We start from the raw sequence: 19830 nt of genomic DNA, 5'->3' as shown, positions 1-19830 counted from the left end.
AGGGCTGTGATTTGCTGTCCATCAATGAGGCAAGATGGCCTTCTGGCATCTGTGTCAGAAACATGTGGGTCTCCTGAAAAGTGTTATTCTACCGACACAGAAAAATTACATAATTGATCACATTTTCTTCTTCCAGAAACTTTAAAGCCAAAATGTGTGGCCCATTGGAAACATGAGTGTACGATTTCACAGTGAGATTTTTTAGACCAACCTCATTCCTGGCTTCCACTGTACTGTGTGTATTTTCTTTCCCCTCATTCATGTTACCTGTCTTTTTATTTATTTCATTTTTCTGTGTGCCTTGATATGTTACTTTTAATTCTTTTTTGGAATAAGGCTGAATTCAGTGTTGTTGTTTTTTTTAAAAAGGAAACAAATTCATTCATTCTTTGTCACCTCCCTCCCTTAATTTTTACTTCCCAAGGCTGATTCAAAAATTTGGCAAGAGGGCAAAAGCTACACTTTATGATTAATGCGGCTTCATTATTGAACTCCATCACACACAATAAGCTGTGGAAATTTTTGAAATTATATTCTTCACACTCTGTGAATGGTCCCCAAAGCTTTGAAATCAAAATGAATGTGGATCCTGCATCATGGACTGCTTACTCTTCTTAGAGAAAAGGGGCGGGAACATCTTTTTTTCTTTCTTTTGTAAAAACTGTTAATGAGCTGTTATGTTCTAAGTCGTCTATATCCTAATCTACAGAGAATGAAAAGGAAATTTGCAGCAGTTAATTAGAAAAAAAACACACAGACACACCAAAATAAAACATCCTTCTAGATTGTGGGGGGAAACAAATTCTAAAACCACACCTCCAAATAACCACAATTCTGAACTCAGTACATGGAGATGAAACCATCTGAAAAGAGGATTGTTTACCTGGAAGAGAGCTCAGGGGGGGAAAATCCAGAACACAGAGTCAACAAAAGAGAGAAGAAACTGGAAAACCATACAAGACACAGAGAGAAGATGAAACAAGGATTTAACGGGGTCCAAGAAGGAGAAAAGAGAATAGAGCAGAGTGAAGACAAATCAATTTGGGATTTTTCAAAAGCTAATGTAGACATTAAGCCACAAATTCAGGAAACCAAACAATCCTCCAGCAGAAAGTTGTGGATTTTTTTTTTTTAGTTACACAGAAGCAGATCATCAGAAACGTGCAAGAAATCAAAGAAAATTGTAAAGGCAGAAAAGGAAATAAAGACAGATTTTAACTTCAAAGGGACAGCAAATAAACTGATCAAAGCAGATTATTCTTGAGCAACAATGGAAGCTGTGAAACAAGATACTGGGAAAACAACTCTCGATATAAAGTTCCATACATAGCAAAAAACCTGTAGAAAATTAAGGTGGATTTCCATTCTCGATAATGACAGAGTAAGACGCTGCCAAGCAACCCTCCCTTAGAAAACAATGAGACTAGCAGGACCGCATAGCAGAAGCCATGGCCCGAGAGCACGGAAGAGTAGATGGACACAGGCACTCTCTGATTTGTGTTACTTGCTCAAAGGAGGGGAGGCAGGGGGAGGGGTGTACAAAGCAGATTTCACTGCTGTTGCTTTTAGTCTGAGACTAAGTATAGTTGACAAGGTATGCATGAGGCAGAAGAGGCACTCGTGGGGACAAAATAGAATCTTCCAGGCTGGTGGAACCAGAAAACTGAAGCTGAGGAAAACATGGCCACTAAATAGACTGGGGCAAATGAAAGAAATTGAAACAGAGGGGATTCTCAGATTCTCTACACTCAAATCTCTAACAGATTGTGTTAGGTTGAGTTCCCTAGGGAAGTGAAACCAGTGACGTGTGTGTGTGTGTGTGTGTGTGTGTGTGTAGAAAGAGTTGTGTATGTATGAAGAAAGATTTATATAAAAAAATTATACACAGTGGTAGAGATGGGTGTATTAGTCCAGGTAGACAAGAGAAACAAATTCATAGATACTCGTGTATAGGAAAGAGCTTTATATACAAAAGCAATTGAATATTGAGAAAATATCCCAGCGCAGTCCAGATCAAGTTCATATATCTGATATTAACCCATATGTCCAATAGCAATCTGTAAAGTCCTCTTCAGACTCACGAAACATATGCAACGATGCCAAATGCAGGACAATCACAGACCAGTGGGTGGGAAACCTCATAGATCCAGTGGCATTGTAAGCATCTCAGCGCTGGTAGGAGTCTCCATGTGGCTTCTCCAAGTCCAGGGCTCTCACTGTCATCAGCATAGCTTGATGTGTCTTGTCAGTAGAGAGTCTCTCAGGAAGTGAGTAGAGAGAGTGTGTGTATCTCCTGCCTCCAAAGAGGAAATACAGGAGTTCCCAGAATCCTCAGGAGGCCATGCCCACACAGAGGCCTCATTGGCTATGACCCGATTGACAGACTATACTCCACCCCTTCACTCTTAATCCTCTCAAGTGTCAAATTGACACCAGATGATGTAGCTACCACAATGGGTAAGTCCAATCTAGTTCACGTCCGTGGGTTAGATATAAGCAGGAGGTTTCTCCTGACCCTTGTAACTTCAAGGGCTGACAGACAGGAAGCAGAAAGACTGAAGGCTGGTGGATGCAGAGCTGAATGAATCTGAGATTGGCTGAATGAACCCAAGGTCATCCGTCTGCTGATGGCTCCGGGGGCCAGCAGACAATCTCACAGGAGGTCAACCAGCCAGATGCAGGATGCAGATCCAAGAGTAGACCAGGAGTAGATGTGATCTAGCTTCCACATAATGTCAGTCTATGCTAAGAACAGGCCACCCCCTAAATGAAATCTCCCTCCACTGTCTCAAGGCTGTGACCAGATTAATTACTTGACTGCTTCACAGAAGATCCCACCACATTAGTTGGTCACTGTTAGGATTGCTGGTAGATCATTTAACGGAAGAATCTGGGCCTACCCAAGTTGACATAAAACCGACCACACTGACCTTTAACTATTTACAGAACAGGTTCAAAGCCACTCAGCTACCGACAAAAGATCTGGACTGGGAGTTTGCACATTGAGACCAATCAAAAAATTACCCTCGCCGTCTGATAAAACAGAAGAAACAATACTCTCTGGAGAAAATATGAGAACCCAGATGCCGTGCAACCTACCATTCATGAAATCCAAGATACAGTATAGGATGATGTAACATGCAAAGAACCCAGATTATGAAACTTGTCTCAAAAGAAAAGTGCACCAGCCAAGACTGACCGCATGATGGATCCCATATTGGAAGTATCATGCAAGAATTTGTCTGTTTCAAGTAACATTTTATTGTGATTTTGGCAAGTTTATACAGCACGTTAGATTCCCGTTGGAAAATGTTGCACAAATAGTTCAATGACATTAGTCACATTTTTCACTGTGTCAAAATTATCACTGTGCTCTGGCGGTTCTAGAACACTGGCACTCTAGTTTCCTGGCCCCTTTATCATCGTTCCTGTGGATTAAATGTCTTCCTTTTGAACTCATATTGTTTCATTTTTAACAGAGCACCCATCTAACAGGGAATGTCCTTAATTGTGTGTGTCACTATCCTTGCCCAAAAGGACTGTAGTTGCCCTTATCAACTAAAAGTTGGTCCCCGGGGATAGTTTAGGATCAAGCTTTGGAGAGCATCTTGGGTTGGTAGTCTTGGGAAGTCTAGGATAGTTCATAGTGGTCCAGTTAATCTGGCCATTTTCATGAATTTGAGTTTAGTCCGCCATTCTCCCTCCCCATTCTAACCAGAATAACTTATCATGAACCCTGTCAGGGCTGTCAGTGATGGGAGCTAGGTACCATCTAGTTTTTCAGGTCCCTGGTAGTTGTTATCGTGACTCCTATTGTCTATCATCCTTGTGTGGTTGTTTCTTCTCTGCGGTTTTGGTACATAATTTGTACTCTCTTGATTCAGACAAGTAGAGATTGATAGTTGTATCGTAGATGGTCACTCACAAGCTCCTAAGAACCCACACACTACTCACTTCACTGGATGGAGAACATGAATTTGGAGGACTATATTAGCCAATTAACTGACTCATCACATAAGACAAAGGTTCTAAGCCTTCAAGTTGAGAAAACTGGTTTCATGAGGCATTTGGATAGGTCTGAGAATATCTGTAATGTTTCCTTCCATGAATGTATGTACCCTGAGGTTTATACTTGTACCTACTTCTTGTACCTACACTTGTACCACAGACTTCTGTACCAATCCACCTATGTCTGTGGCCAACTGCTCATTTGGGGTCACTGTTGGTGTTGTATCAAATTACATATGTTGGATTCTTGAGTGCTTCACGGGGGGGGGATCGTTTTATTAGGGACTCATATAACTCTCATCACAATCCATACATACATCAGTTGTATAAAGCACATTTGTACATTCATTACCCTCATCATTCTCAAAACATTTGCTCTCCACCTAAGCCCCTGTCATCAGCTCCTCATTTTTCTCCTCCCTCCCTGCTCCCCCTCCCTCATGAGCCCTTGGTAATTTACAAATTATTATTTTGTCATATCTTGCCCTGTCCAATGTCTCCACTCACCTATTTTTCTGTTGTCAGTCCCCCAGGGAGGAGGTCACATGTAGATCCTTGTAATTGGTTCCCCATTTCCAACCCACTCTCCCTCTACCCTCCCAGTATCACCACTCACATCACTGGTCCTGAAGGGATCATCTGTCCTGGATTCCCTGTGTTTCCAGTTGCTATCTGTACCAGTGTACATCCTCTGGTCTAGCCAGAATTGTAAGGTAGAATTAGGATCATGATAGTGGTTGAGGAGGAATTATTTAGGAACTAGAGGAAAGATGTATATTTCATCATTTCTCCGTTGCACCCTGACTGGCTCATCTCCTCCCCGAGACCCTTCTGTAAGGGGATCTCCAGTGGCCTACAAATGGGCTTTGGGTCTCCACTCCACACTTCGCCCTCATTCACTATGGTAAGATTTTTTGTTCTGATGATGCCTAATACCTGATCTCCTTGACACCCGTGATCACACGGCTGGTGTGCTTCTTCCATGTGGGCTTTGTTGCTTCTGAGCTAGATGCCGCTTGTTTACCTTCAAGCCTTTAAGACCCCAGATGTATACCTTGTGATAGCCGGGCATCATCGGTTTTCTTCGCCACATTTGCTTATGCACCCATTTGTCTTCAGCAATCAATCATAGAGGTGAGCACACAATGATATGATTTTTTGTTCTTTGATGCCTGATAACTGATCCCTTCGGCACCTCAGGGTCACATAGGCTTGTGTGCTTTTTCCATGTGGGCTTTGTTGCTTCTGAGCTAGATGGCCGCTTGTTTACCTTCAAGCATTTAAGACCCCAGATGCTAAATCTTTTGATAGCTGGGAGCCATCAGCTTTCTTCACCACATTTACTTATTCACCCACTTTGTCTCCAGCAGTTGTGTCGGGAAGGTGAGCATCGTGGAATGCCAATTTAATAGAAGAAAGTGTTGCACTGAGGGAGGACTTGGGTGGAGGACCAATGTCCTTCTGCTACCTTAGTACTAAACCTATAAATATATGCACATAGATCTATTTCCCCATCCTCAAATATAAATATATTTGCATATGTACATGCCTTTATTTAGACCTCTATAAATTCCCTTTGTCTCCTAGCTCTTTCTTCTATTTCCTTTGACTTTCCTCTTGTCCCACTATCATGCTCAGTCTTCATTGGGGTTTCAGTAATTCCTCTTGGTTACATTACCTTTGATCACGCCCTATCAGGCCTCCTACACCCACCTCACCACTGATTTGGATCACTTGTTGTTCCCTTGTCTCTGGGTTTGTTAACACCACTTCCTTTCCCCCCACCTTCCCCTCTCCCAAGTCCCCCCAGAACTGTCGGTCCCATTGTTTTCTGCTCCAGATTGTTCATCCAGCCTATCTTATTTAGACAGACCTGCGGAGATGATAACATGCACAAAAACAAGACAGAGCAAAGCCAAGCAACAGTATACAACAAAGCAACAACAACAAACTAATAACAAAAAACAAAATAAGCACAACAAGAAAGAAAAGCTTGTAGTTAGTTCAAAGATCGTTTGTTGGCCTTTAAGAGTATTTTCCAGTCCAGTCTGTTGGGGCAACACGCCCTGGCCCCAAAGTCCACCTTCAGCACTCACGGGGGGACTGTTAATGCAGTAATAATTCCTCTTAATGAAGAAAAATTCAATGTTTATAATGAATCAACAAAAAGGAAATATATAAGCAAGGTAATATAGATTACTTTCCGTAAAGGAAAACTCTAAAATCAAATGCCAGAATTAAAAATTCATTAGCTGAACTTAGCAACTGAATAGAGATGACAGGAGAAAGTGAAGATGATCTTCAATATAGATCAATAGAAATTATTCCCTATAAAATCAGCCGTTAAATAAATAGCACTCGGACAATGTGTGTGGAAAAGGTATCTCTCTCCTTATATTGACAAAGACATTCAAGTTCCACGTACAAAACAGTTCTGAAGAAGACGTACCAAGAAACCGAAACTTGTGAAAGTTATGAATGTATCTTTGTGGTAGAAAGATAAATTATTGATTTATTGGTCTGCATTAAAATTAAGTACCATCGTTCATCAAAAGTCACCCTAAGAGTATGAGAAAGGAAGTCAAAAGAATGAAAGAAGGCATCAGCCAAGGTTGTAACACAGAGAGTGGGCATCAGAATATACATATATAGCGGATTCGTATAGATCAAGAAGAACAGAACCCAATGACACAGTAGAAATATGAACAAGAGCGAGTAGTAGGCACTGTACAAACAAGGCTATCTGAACCGTCACCTCTGTGGTGCCTAAGGTCAGACGATTTGGATGGCACCTAATAGCAACAACAAATGGTCACTCTGAGTACGGATGTGCACCTGGCCCACGCACGCCATGGCACTTTCAGGGGCATGGTGTTACTTCTCTCCTCGGTCTCATGTCTCTTGGCACTGTTTTTCCTCCACTTCCCCACTGCAGAGTCTCACACATATTTCACTGCTGGTTCTTCCTTGCTGGTCATAGAATCCTCTAATCCTGCTTCTGAAATAGCTCACTTTCTGCCCAGTCAAGGGCACAACTGACCCATCCCAATCACACTTTCATGTACCTTATTTGCATGCTCCCAACGCACTCACTGGGTGGGCATTTCAAAGACTAGAGATAGAAGAGCCAGACCAAGTCGTTTCACTCCTTCGCGTCTGTGCTGGGGTCATAGAAGTTGATACCGCCACTTTGGAAAACCGTTTGACGTTTTCACCTAGAGCTGGGGATATGCATTTCCTGCTTCCCAATAATTCCACTCCCACGTATCTACCTGAAGAGGCAATCCTATGTAGATGTAAGTGAGAGGAAAATATCCTGAGTTCTTTTTTTTAGTCATTTTATTGGGGGCTCGTGCAAATCTTATCACAATCCATACATCCATTCATTGTGTCAAACACACTTGTGCATTTGATGCCATCATCATTCTCAAAACGTTTCCTTTCTACTTGAGCCCCTGATACCAACTCCTCCTTTTCCGCCCTTACACCCCCTCCCCACTCCCTCATGATTCCTTGATAATTTAGAAATTATTATTTTGTCATATCTTACACTGTCCAGCGTCTCCCCTCACCCACTCTTCCATTGTCCATGCCCCAGGGAGGAGGTTATATGTAGATCCTTGTAATTAGTTCCCCCTTTCCACTCCACCCTCCCTTCACCCTCCCAGTATCACCACTCTCACCACAGGTCCTGAAGGGATCATCCACCCTAGATTCCCTGTGTTTCCAGTTCCTATCTGTATCAGTGTACATCTTCTGGTCTAGCCAGATTTGTAGGGTAGAATTGGCATCATGATAGTTGGGGGTCGGAGGGAGAAGCATTTAGAAACTAGAGGAAAGTTGTATGTTTCATCATTGCTACCCTGCACCCTGACTGGCTTGTCTCCTCCCCACGACCCTTCTGTAAGGGGATGTCCAGTTGCTTACAGATGGGCTTTGGGTCTCTACTCTGCACTCACCCTCATTCACAATGATAAGATTTTTTGTATTGAAGTACAAAAAAGTGCCCATCCACAGTTGAAAGGATAAATGAAACTCACTTATGGGCAGCATGTTGGAGTCGCTGGTGGGGGCTTGGTTTCTCTGAGTAAGCAACCAGAAGACTTTTCAAAAATAGGTCAAGCAACTTTTTTTCAGATATCGGGCGAGATTGTGAGCTATGAAAGCAATGGAGGTCAGCCCTAAAATGACCCGGCTAGCTGCCGGAGGCACTTGGCATTGGTGTGAGGAGAAGATGGAGGAGGGAACCCAAGCATGGTACAGCTTCTCACTGAACTGAAACGACAGGGATCAGTGTTTGGGGACAAGAAGCACTGGGAATTTGCAGACCAAAGTCACAGGGAAGAACAAGCTGCATGGGGAAGAACTCCAGGGCTTCCTTCAGTGTGTTGCTGAATTGGGGTCGACAGAGGCGTGGGGTAAAACTCTACCTGTGAGGCAAAGAAGCACCTGGCTGCCATGTCATTTAGGCCCTTTGTGCAAACAGCATCCGGACAGGGTCCAGTGTGCAAGAGGTAGATTGGGGTGCGTGCCTGAGAGGAGCAGAAATAACCAGGGATGCCTTCCCACCGTGATGCCAATCTGATAGAAACCTTGGAAATAGGATTGGGCAGGAGCATGTCACATGGTGATGCAGCCCCGCCAAGTGTCAGCCAGTTGGATCAGGAGCTCTGTACTGCGCAGACGCGGCCAGAGCCTGAGACTCTCCGCCTGTGCAGGTCAAACGGGGCCTTGCAGCTGCGTCACTCCCAGGCAGTTGGCCAGAGTTTCGCCTGGAAGAATGAGCTGAGTGATAGACTCCTGTGGGGCCCAAGGAGCTCGAAGGTGAACGAGTCGCAGCGCTAAAGAGATGGTGGAGAGCCTTGAGTTCTGACCCGCCAGAAAGGAGAAACCTCGCTGGAAAATATTCAGCAGCTACTCCAGAAGCACCGGACCTCAGTTACAGTGATAAAGCAGATGTAGATTCAACTAGACAAATGCTTGAAAACAGACCTCAGAACTATCTAGCCTAACTGAAAGGTGCTTGACAGTCTCTTTTTATTTTTTTTACTCTCTGCTTTGTTTATTTATTTAGTTAGCTAGTTTTTATTTTTATTGGGGGCTCTTACAGCTCTTATTACAATCCATACATATATCCATTGTGTCAAACACATCTGTACATATGTTTTCATTCATAATTTTTTTCCCAAAACATTTTATTTCTACTTGAACCCCTAGCATCAGCTCCTGATTGTTATTTATGTATTTAATGCCAGGGGTTCCAGTAGAAAGAAAATGTCTCTCTTTTTTTTTTTTTTACTAAGAGATCATTTTATTGAGGGCTTTTACAATTCTTATTACAATCCATACATCAATCATATCAGGTATATTTTGTACGTATGTTGCCATCATTCTTTTCTAGACATTTACTTTCTATTGAGGTGTGGGTATCAGCTCCTCTTTCTTCCCTCCCCCACAACCCTTGTGATCCCTTGATAGATTATAAATTATTATTATTTTCATATCTCACACCAACCACTGTCTCCCATTCCCCATCGTTTCTATTGTTCTTCCCCTTGGAGGTGGGGGTGTGGTTATGTGTCAATCACTGAGATGGGTTCCCCTTCTTCCCCTCCTTTTCCCACCATCCCCCACCCTTCTGGTATCTCAAGGTATGAAGTCATTAAAGCATGATCTCTCACCAGAATGAGGTTAAATTAGAAATCAACAACAACAACAAATTAGAAAAATCACCAAACTATAAGAAATTAAACTTCTTAATAATTCTAAATGACTCCTAAGTAGCTCATGGGTCAATACACTTCTAACTCATTCACAACCCAATAAATAAATCATAATAATCATTTAAAAACATTTTTAATGAGTGATGAGGGAAAGCCAACATAGCATACTTTGTGGAATACACACAAAACAATGCCTAGAAGGAAATGGATAGCAGGTGGTGTTCACCATAGGAACTCAGGTTTAAACCAATGCTCTATGCGTCTACTTTGAAGATTGCTTTATCAAGCACAGCCAGTGAAACTATATCAGAGCAAGTCAAAAAGTATTAATAAAAAACCATGGAAACCTTTATGAAATAAAAATAACGAACTTCTGGAGGCAATGTTTCTATCTCCCTAATCCTTTTCTGAAAAATTCTCAACTCTTAGTTTCACACTACTTCAAGGGCAGTTTGGGCATCCTTGACAGGAGCCCTGACAGTGTAGTGGTTATGTATTGGGCTGCTCACTTCAAGGTTAGTAGTTAAAAACCACCAACCTCTGCACAGGAGAGATACAAGACTTTCTACTCCCACCAAGAGTTACAGCCTCGGAAACGCACAAGCAGATCTACACTGCCATGGAGGGTCTCTGTGACTCAGAACTGTCTTGATGGCCGTGTTTGGTTCGTTTGTGTTTGTTTGTTTTTGCAGGGACTCAAATCTTGTTCCTTTTAAATGTTCTTTGAATTTTGGAGACAAAAAGGCAGTATTGTGAAGGGGGTATGGTTTTCCAACAAACTTCTTATACACTAGTGCTTGTTACCTTCAAAGAATGAGCAGGGACAGTGTGGTGATCAGAAAACATTTACCTAATAAGCCCTATGACTGTCATGTGTCTTTTGAGAAGACCTATCAAGATTACCCCATTTGGGACTTCCCCCCCACACCCCAGTCTCTGTGGCCTGCTTAGCTTGCCTTCCTGCTTGACTTGAACTAACCCCGAACCTCCCCGCCGCAGCCACTGTGCGGGTTGGATTTTTCATTTAAAAGTCAGACCTGTGTATGACTGAAAGAACTTGTCTGCAGCCATCCCTGATCACAGAGACATGTGGAAACATATATTGTTTAGAATGACCCTGCCTGTCTGAACTGGAGCCCAAAGGAGCAATATTTTTTATATACCCCCGAGTAATATGATTGCATTCCTATAGAAGTCAAAAACCAGTAACTGTTTTGATGGCAGTAAATAGGGGTTTTGAGGAATACTGATTTAGATGATAAAAGTGATATGTATGGAAATGACTCCCTTAAAATTCAGTGTTATTTTTATCTTTAAGTGTCAAGGAGTGTGATGTAATTAGGACATTGCATACAGCAGACTACTAGGATATGGGATTTTGTTTGTTTGTTTGCTTGCTCTCACTGGTGTGATTATAGCAGGCGTATTTAAATAAACTTAAGCTAGACATAGGAGGAAGCTTCAAAAGGTTGGTGGAAAAAATGCCATCTTCTTTTAATACCATTGCTCCATGAACTTTTTGAAGCCCCTGTTTTCACTGAGAGCAACTCTTCTGCGTGTGTCTTGCTTCCAAATAAAAAACAAGCACATTTGGCTTTTGCCAGTGTTCACTTTGCATGTGTCTGTTTTTTAAAATTTGAAATCAGTTTGATGAATAAGGTCTGTAACTGAACTGGGAGGTACCAACTTGGCATTCAATAAATAGTGGCTGAGTCAATAAAGCAGGTCGCCCTGGTTCTTACTGTCCTCCTAAACTGGTTCCTCCCTGGGTTTTGAAGTCCCAGGGCGGTGCACGCTGGGAACACACCCAGCCGCTGATAGAGAGGTTGGTGGTTCCAGTTCACCCCGAGTCTCCTAAGGGGAAAAAAGCACACAGAAGAGTTGGGCTTCTGACCAATCAGCCACCGACAACAGCGCGGAGCACAGGCCTCGTCTGACACGCACACACAGGTGGTTGCTGGGTTAAAATTGGCTCGCCAACAATTCAGTGGTTTAATGTATTTCCCGAGCCTTTATAGTTTACCCAGTATTGATTGAAATAAGGGTGTCATCTCCTGAGGGGCCGGCTGTGAGAGAGACCATGCTTAATTAAATATTGATCATGCTGTGATTGCCCAGCAAAGATAACTGCACGGCAGCCCGTTTTCTCTGAATTATGCTTTTATTTAATTAAAAAAAACTTTCTTCTTCTAAGATTCACTTAGTGACATCTTGAAATTCTGTCGAGTTCTAATTGTGAAAGCAAAAGGCATGACTGATATTCACGGCCTTTGTGTCATTAAAAGCTTACTCTAAATGTCACATTAATTCCTCTTTTCCACACTGTGTCTTGGTTTCTCTTCCCCCTCGGCTGAGAAGAAATGCTAAGTGGAATACAAGAAGAAAAGACAGCTCATTTATTAGAAGTGAAAACACACCAACCAGCCCCTCACGGTAAGGTGCCTTCTGAAACAACTCTATGAAAACTGCGCTTTGAAGTGAAGGTCCAATGGAAACCCCGGGATCCTTGCATCGTTTGTAGAGAAAGGAAAAGCACTACAGTAGAAACTAAAGGCAGGACGAGGGCGGTCCCAGCAATGGTGCTCGCGTCCCCTGGATCCGCTGTGACAGAGCTGAATGTCAGCCACGAGCAGGCTGCGTGTGCCACTCCCGGCTGGAAAACTGAAACGCCCCCTCGCCCTTGACTCGATTCCATCTCGTAGCAACCCCATAGGACAGAGTACACCTGTCCCCATGGGGTTTCCACACGGAAAACTTTAGGGAAGCAGACTGCCACGTCTTTCTCCCATGCAGTGATTGGTGGGTTTGAGCCACCAGCCTGTCAGTCAGCAGCAGTTCAGTGCTTAATCCCCACTCCCTCCCCCCCAAGGCCCCCCAGGCCAGGATGTGTCTGCAAAGACGGGGCACATGGAAGCCGGTCATGTTCAGCTTAGGTTCGTGCCCAATTGATTTGGTCTGCGTATTCCTTGGTAGTGTTGTCAGGTGAACATTTGGATCGCTAACCTCAAAGCCAGTGGTTCAAATCTACTAGCCAACCCGCCAGGGGAAGATGAGGCTGTCTGCTCCCCTGAAGATTTACTGTGTCTGCGATCCTGTTCAGGGTCAGTAATAAATCAGAATCAACTGGAGGCCGTGATGTTGTTTGGGGGTTTGTTCTGCCGAAGACAACGGGGTTTTAATGTATGGAAGCGTAACACATTATCACTGGCCTGACAAAATAAGTCTGCCTGACGTGTCCACACCCGGTTTTAGAAGCCAGTGTTAAAACTTGTCATTGTTTGTCATCCGGGAAGGGTTTTGTTTCCCTTAAATACGTTCACTCCAACCAGGCACGTTGCGCAGAAATAAAACCCAATTCTATTATTAGTGGTGGGCAGAGGAAATTTAAGGTGATTTCATATAAAAACATGTCATCTAATCCTTAGCCTAGTTATTCTTGGGTTTAAGACATTATTTTCTGGAATCAAGAAAAATTGCACTGACTCCGGGTCTTCTGGAGTTACGCTGTATACCCTCCTCAAGTAAACTGCCCGAGAATATTGTTTCCCGGGGGACTGCTGGTGACAGCAGCAGGGATGGATCCATTGGAACTAATGCTTGCTGACGGTCTGTTGCCTCAAACATTCCCGTGTTCTTCCTGACCCAAAAATAAACCAAACTCACTGCCATGAAGCTGATGGGACAGGAGAGAACTGCCCCCATGGTCTTCAGAGACGCTAACTCTGTGGGAGTAGAAAGTTCCTTCTTTCTCGAATGGAGTAACTGGTGGTTTCAAACGGTTGACCTTGCGGTTAGCACCGTAACCCATAAACACTGCGCTACTGAGGTTTCCAAAACGTGGACCCTGGGGAACGTGTGCCACGGCAGGTGCCGCAGCATGCGTGCAAACTAAGATAGGTGTCGGCTTCTCGAGGCTAAGAGGGTGTCTGGAACAGCCGACCCCAGCAGGCAGCCAAACGTGTGATATGCGGCCTGAGGAGAAGAAGAAGGGAACGCTGCCCTCCCCACCACTGACACCCCGCCCTGCGCCCCACCCGCCACCCCACCCTGAGAGGCACACAGGAGGATGAACCCCCCGGGAAACGGAAGGAAATGGTGTATGTGAAGGAGAAATAAAAGAGTTTACATGTCACGACTGTCACCAGGTCCCGGCAAAAGCAAGTGCATTTCTCTGAAGGAACGTATCGAAAGGCCTCAAACATTATAAGGAGAAAAAACCCAAAAAGCTCACTTTCAGAAGCCAAAGGACACCGTCCCGCGAGACTGAGCATCAGCACAAAGCCACCGCTGAAGAGTCCAACACAGAGCGAGCAGATGCTGTTATTATCCCGTTACAGCTCGTATAAATAATCATTGAGTCGAACCACATGAAAATACCATTTCTGGAGGTCAGAACATGGGGTTCTCGGCAATGTTATATAATTAACATGATGGCTTCTAAATAAACCAGCGGATCTTCGAAAGATGTGGAAGGGCTGAAAGGGATGTACTGTCGGATGGAGGAGAAGCTTTGAAAGAGTCAAAGCAAGCCAGTAGCACAGGCTCCCGTGCGGATTTGGCCTACCACCCCTCGTCAGGAAAAAACCCAACAATGACTCGGTGTCCCGCTGGCAATGAAAAGCTTTTGTGCGATCGCCCGTGATTCAGGATAAAGGCTGGTAGACGTTTACAGCCCCTTGGGTCCTTCCAGCACCACGGGGGGGGGGGGGGGGCGTGGTTTTGTGCACATGAGGAGACACTGCAGCATCAACCTATCATTTTAACTAAAAAACGTATGGTGACTCCCTTCACTTCGAATGAATATTATAAAATGTCAGTGGAGACGGTCCCTGCTATGATACGCAGCAGGTTTCAGCAAAGCTTCCAGATGGAGACAGATTAGGAGAGGAAAGATGGGGTGACAAACTTCAGACCATCAGATACTGAAACCCTTATGCGTCACAGGGGTCCAACCCCATTTCCCATGGGGTCACGGAAGTCAGAGTCACCAGCAAAAGACCCTACCTAATGCCACCATTTATTACAAAGGTATAATCTTAAAAGAGCGTATTATTGAAATCAAAACCCACTTCATCGAGTTGATTGCAACTCACATTGTTGTTGTTATTGTTGTTGTTGGGTGCCAACAAGTCAGTTCCGACCCATAGCAACCCTCTGCACAACGGAACGGCACACTGCATGGTCCTGCACCGCGCCCTCAGAACCGTCTCTGCCCCTGAGTCCACTGTTTTGTCGATCTGTTTTGTTGAGAGCCTCTCTCTTTTTAGCTGCCCCACCTCCCGCTGCACTTTATCAAGCATGATGGCCTTCTGCAGGGACTGGTCTCTCCTGGCAACATGTCCAACGTATGTAAGAAGAGGTCTTGCCATCCTTACCTCTAAGGAGTACTCTGGCTGTGCTTTGTCCAAGATAGATTGGCTTGTCCTTGGAGCAGTCCATGGTACTTTCAGTGTTCTTCTCTGGCACCACCGTTCACATGAACTGTGGCTCATAGCAACCCTAGACAATGGTTCTGAGACGGTACACCTTTATGGGAGCAGACAGCCTCGTCCTTCTCCTGTGGAGCAGGTGGTGGGTTTGAACCACTCTCCTTTTGGTTAGCATCCCAATGCATAACCCACAATGCTACCAGGGGTCCTTGTAGAATTGGAATAGGCACCAAGAAAAAGGGCAGATGAGAGAGCGCCCAGAAACTGATCAGCTATAGAGAAACCTGGTCCTGCAGGTTGGTGTGGAAAGGGGTGGACCGACTGCTAAATACCGTATGTTTACAAAAAGTGCATTGTACAGTTTTGTGCAGACCAGGCAATCCCCAAATGCATACATTTCCCATGTGCACTATGCACATTATCTGTCTGATGTGCTATTACCGTGATCTCTTTACATACAAAGAACACTCATGTGGTAAACAATTCTTGATAATTAGTTAATCATGTGACAGGAGATGGGATTCTTCTCAACACACAAAAACGGATTCTGAAATCATTAAAATCTTAAATTCAAAAGGCAAAATTTTAAAAGTAGGTTTCGAACCATATGTAAGAAAATGTTTTCAACTACAGGGTCTGGAAGGAATTCCTAAACAAAGATGTAAACAAAGCCATGACAAAGAAAATGTTTATAACTTCAACAATATTAATAACATTAACTTGTGCTCATCAAAGGAAATTATATAGAAAAATGCTTTCAAACTACACCCTGAGAGGAGGGTCATAGCAACACAAGGGCAGCCAAACACTAGTATCATGAATCTATGAGACTCCTAAAGATGAAGAAAGAAAGAAATGGGCCCCAAGAATCATGGGTGACACGTGAGCAGGCATGTCATAGAAGGGGAAATCGGAATGGTAGATAAGCATGGAAAAGTTGTTCCATGTTATTAATCATCAAATTAAAACCACAGTGAGATCCCACTTCAGCTCAGCCACGTGGAAACATTAAGACGTTCCTGACGGTGCCGAGTAGGCAGCAGTCTGTGGAGCAAGCGGAGCTCTAGTCTGTTGCTAGCGGGGGCTGTCCATTGGCAGACCACACTGGAAATGCCTGTTCAGGTTGAAAGCATGCATACTTTATGCCATGGCAAGGGCACTCCGAGGGCTCGATTGTAGACTAGAGAAATCGTGGCCTCGGTGCGCCAAGGCACTTGTCACCGCAGCCTTGTTCATGCTAGCAAAACTCCAGAGCCGTGTTGGGACGACCCTGGGCTGCAGAATGGATAGATAAAGCATGTTCTGTCTGTACAGTGGAACTAGGGACCACTGTGAACTCAATGGAGGCAATTCAGAAACGTGCATGGAGGCAAGCTATGGGATATATGATCCCACTCATGGATAGAATCAGGTCAAAGTGAGTGGCAGGGTTTGGGGGTTGGGTTTTGTTTGTTTGTTTAGGAGCTTCTTAGATATTGGTAAACTGTAAAGGAAATACCAGCTCAAATGAGGCTAGCTCTTCCCGGGAGGGTAGAGCAAGAGATGCCGCCGGGTAGAGGCGGGCAGGTGGGCTCACAGATGCTGGGGAGGGTTTGCTCCTTGTCCTAAAGGGTGGGGACCTGGGTGGTGGTTGTCTTATCATTTTTCAAATGTATCTATATTTTACATGTTATGCAGATTGATGATGTATTTCACAAGGAACATTTTTTCAGGAGTGCACATCTGCCTATACTATATTTATACCATACTATGCTGTAATTCCTATCACTTTAGAGTCTATTCTGACCCGTAGTGACCCTCTAGGACAGTGGTTCTCAACCCGTGGGTCGTGACCCCTTTGGGGGGGATCAAATCACCCTTTCACAGGGGTCGCTCGATTCATAACAGTAGCAAAATGACAGTGATGAAGTAACAACGAAAATAATTTGATGGTTGGGGGTCACCCCCACATGAGGAACTCTCTGAAAGGGTGGCGGCCTGAGGAAGGTGAAGAACCACTGCTCCAGGACAGACTCGAGCTGTCTCCTCGGCTCTCCAAGGCAGTGGGCTTTACAGAAGGAGGTGCACAGATTTCTGCTGTGGAGTAGCGGTAGGGTTAGCAGCCAAGCACTACCTACCGCCCCACCTCCCTCCCTATCCCCAGGCTCCTTCACGAGAACCAGTTAAAAAGTGTGTGTATGTGTAAATGTGTGTGAAAGAGTGTGAAGTTGAGAGGCATTTTAAAGGAATTTAACAGGCATTTTAAAGGAATATAAAAGACATCATAAAGTGGAGCTAAATGAACCCATTCACTTTGGGAGGATGCATTTAACATTGGTGTCCTTTTGAATGATACCCTACCTTATAAGTCTCACTTGCGGCTTTGAGGAGACAGGAAACCATGGAAAGCCGGGCAAGCTTATGTATTTTCAGCTCCGCTGTCTGGTTTGGGTATTACGCATCAATCTCACTCGTACCGCTGGGCTTCTGTGCCCAGACCGCAGCAGAATCTCCCAGGCTTCCCACCACCGCACCAGTCAGTTATCATCCAGTTAGCTTATGAGCAGCACCCGTCCTGTGTGTGAGTCTGGGTAGACTAGAGAAACAAATCTATGGACACTCATAGGTGTATAGGAAAGAGATTTATATACAAGAGCAATTGAACATTGAGAAAACATCCCAGCCCAGTCCAGATCAAGTCCATAAGTCCGATATTTGCCCATGTTTCCAATATCAATCTATAAAGTCCTCTTCAGACTCACGAAACACATGTAATGACACTGAATGCAGAAGATCACAGGCCAGTGGGTAGAAAGTCTTTGGGTCCAGTGGCATTGTAAGCATCTCAGCGCTGGCAGGGGTCTATCTGTGGCTTCTCCGGGTCCGAGGTCTGATTTTATCTATGTGGCTTGTTTTCTGCAATGGCTCCCAGAGAGTAGCAGAGAGAGAGGTGTCTTCTGCCTCCAAGGAGGAAGTACCAGATTTCCCAGAATTCTCAGAAGGCCACGCCTGCACAGAAGTCTCATTGGCCATCTCCAGATTGACAGCCCAGACTCCACCGTTACACTCTTCATCCTTAAACTGACACCAGATGAGGTGACTACCACATCCTGCTTGTAGCTGGAGTCCCTGGTGGGTCACAGGCCCCACTGTAAGCCAGATGATGAGGAAAAAGAAAAAGAACTCCAGTCTCTCCCTTCAGTACTCGTTCTGTCAGTACGTTCCCCTCTCCCCCAGGTCATTTCCCCTACAGGGACGAGCCCAGAGCAGGGTGGTGGGCACAGTCTACGCCCACCGCAGGCATTCAGGAAAGGCGAGGATGCATTCTGTGCAGTGAAATTAAAAACAGTCATGATGCCATAGAAGTGTCAGGCCTCGTCTTATCATTATACAAGTAATTCTAAACAACGTCGGCATTAAAACACTTTCCCCACCCAAGTAAAAGTGTTGGACAAAGAGTTCTACATTGAGTTATAATAACAGATAAGCAGCTTCAAATCCCCACTGCCCTCAAGTCAACTCCTAGGGACCCTATAGAACAGAACTGAACCGGCCCATGGGATTTGTTTCCAAGATTGTCGGTTTTTACAGAAGCAGACTGCCACATCTTTCCCTCACAGAGTGGCTAGTGGGTTTGAACTACCAACCTTGTGGTGAACAGCCTGTGACCAATCACAGTGGAACCAGGCCACCTGAACAGGAAGTGAGCACATTTCCATTACTTATCCTTGAGTCACATCATAGTCTACATGGAAATGGATTCAGAGCAGCAGGCAAGTAAGTTCGTAGTAGTTTGGAATTATTGGCACTTGCTTTGGTTACAGTTCCAACCTCCATGATACTATTAAGCAAGATGCTGAAATAAACAGTGGGAACTCAGGGATTATAAAGGTGAAAAAGAGAATTGTTTCATGGAACCATATGAGTTTACTTTTTTATATTTAAATTTTTGAAGAGTGAAAAATTACAAAGCATACGACTGATACATAGCAATGCTAAGGAGCCTAGTGGTGCAACAATGACGGGTTTGGCTGCCAACTCAAAGGTCAGCAGTTGAAATCCACCCAAGAATTACACGAGAGAACGATCTGGCGAGCTGCCCCCTTCCTCCACCACCCCACCCCAGATATCATAGCCCTGAAAACCCGACGGGACCATTCTCCTCTCATGTATGAATCAGAATCGATTTGAAAGCACCCAATAACAACTACAAATTTTAGCTCAGACCTGAAATTATTACTAAATCTAGAGATGCTTTTAAATTGAAGTATAGTCATGTAATTTCTAGTTTCTTTTTACATAAAAATAAATCAGGAAATATAACACATCGTATTCCTTAGTAAAACCAAGCAAAGCCCATTGCTCGGTCAAGCTGATTCCAACTCCGAGCGACCCTATGAGACAGAGGTGGTGGAAGCACTCTGTAGAATTACCGGGACTAGGAATCTTTGCAGAATGCCTCCTTTTTCTTCAGTGGAACGGCTGCAGAGTTGAAGCCACCAACTTCTCCATTAGCAGTCCAATGCTTCCCTAGCTGCCCAATGCTTAGCCCGCTAGCCTGCCAGGGCACCTTCATAGTACAACATAAACCGCAGTGCTGCTGAGGCCATTCCAACTCACGAGACCCCATGTGTGTCAGGGTAGTCTCGTGCACCAAGAAGTCTTTCAATAACTGTCATCAGAAGGAAGGA

The 19830-nt window shown here is 44.3% G+C and overlaps 1 protein-coding gene across 6 annotated transcripts in view; it reads left to right on the top strand.

Annotated features, from left to right (window-relative positions):
• Positions 1 to 19830, top strand: part of RGS6 (regulator of G protein signaling 6) — a 201815-nt gene that overhangs the window by 9424 nt on the left and 172561 nt on the right. The window lies entirely within an intron of this gene.

This window comes from Tenrec ecaudatus, chromosome 14 (assembly GCF_050624435.1).
Source record: "Tenrec ecaudatus isolate mTenEca1 chromosome 14, mTenEca1.hap1, whole genome shotgun sequence".
In the NCBI taxonomy this organism is placed as follows: domain Eukaryota; kingdom Metazoa; phylum Chordata; class Mammalia; order Afrosoricida; family Tenrecidae; genus Tenrec; species Tenrec ecaudatus.
This window is presented reverse-complemented; position numbering and strand designations above follow the sequence as displayed.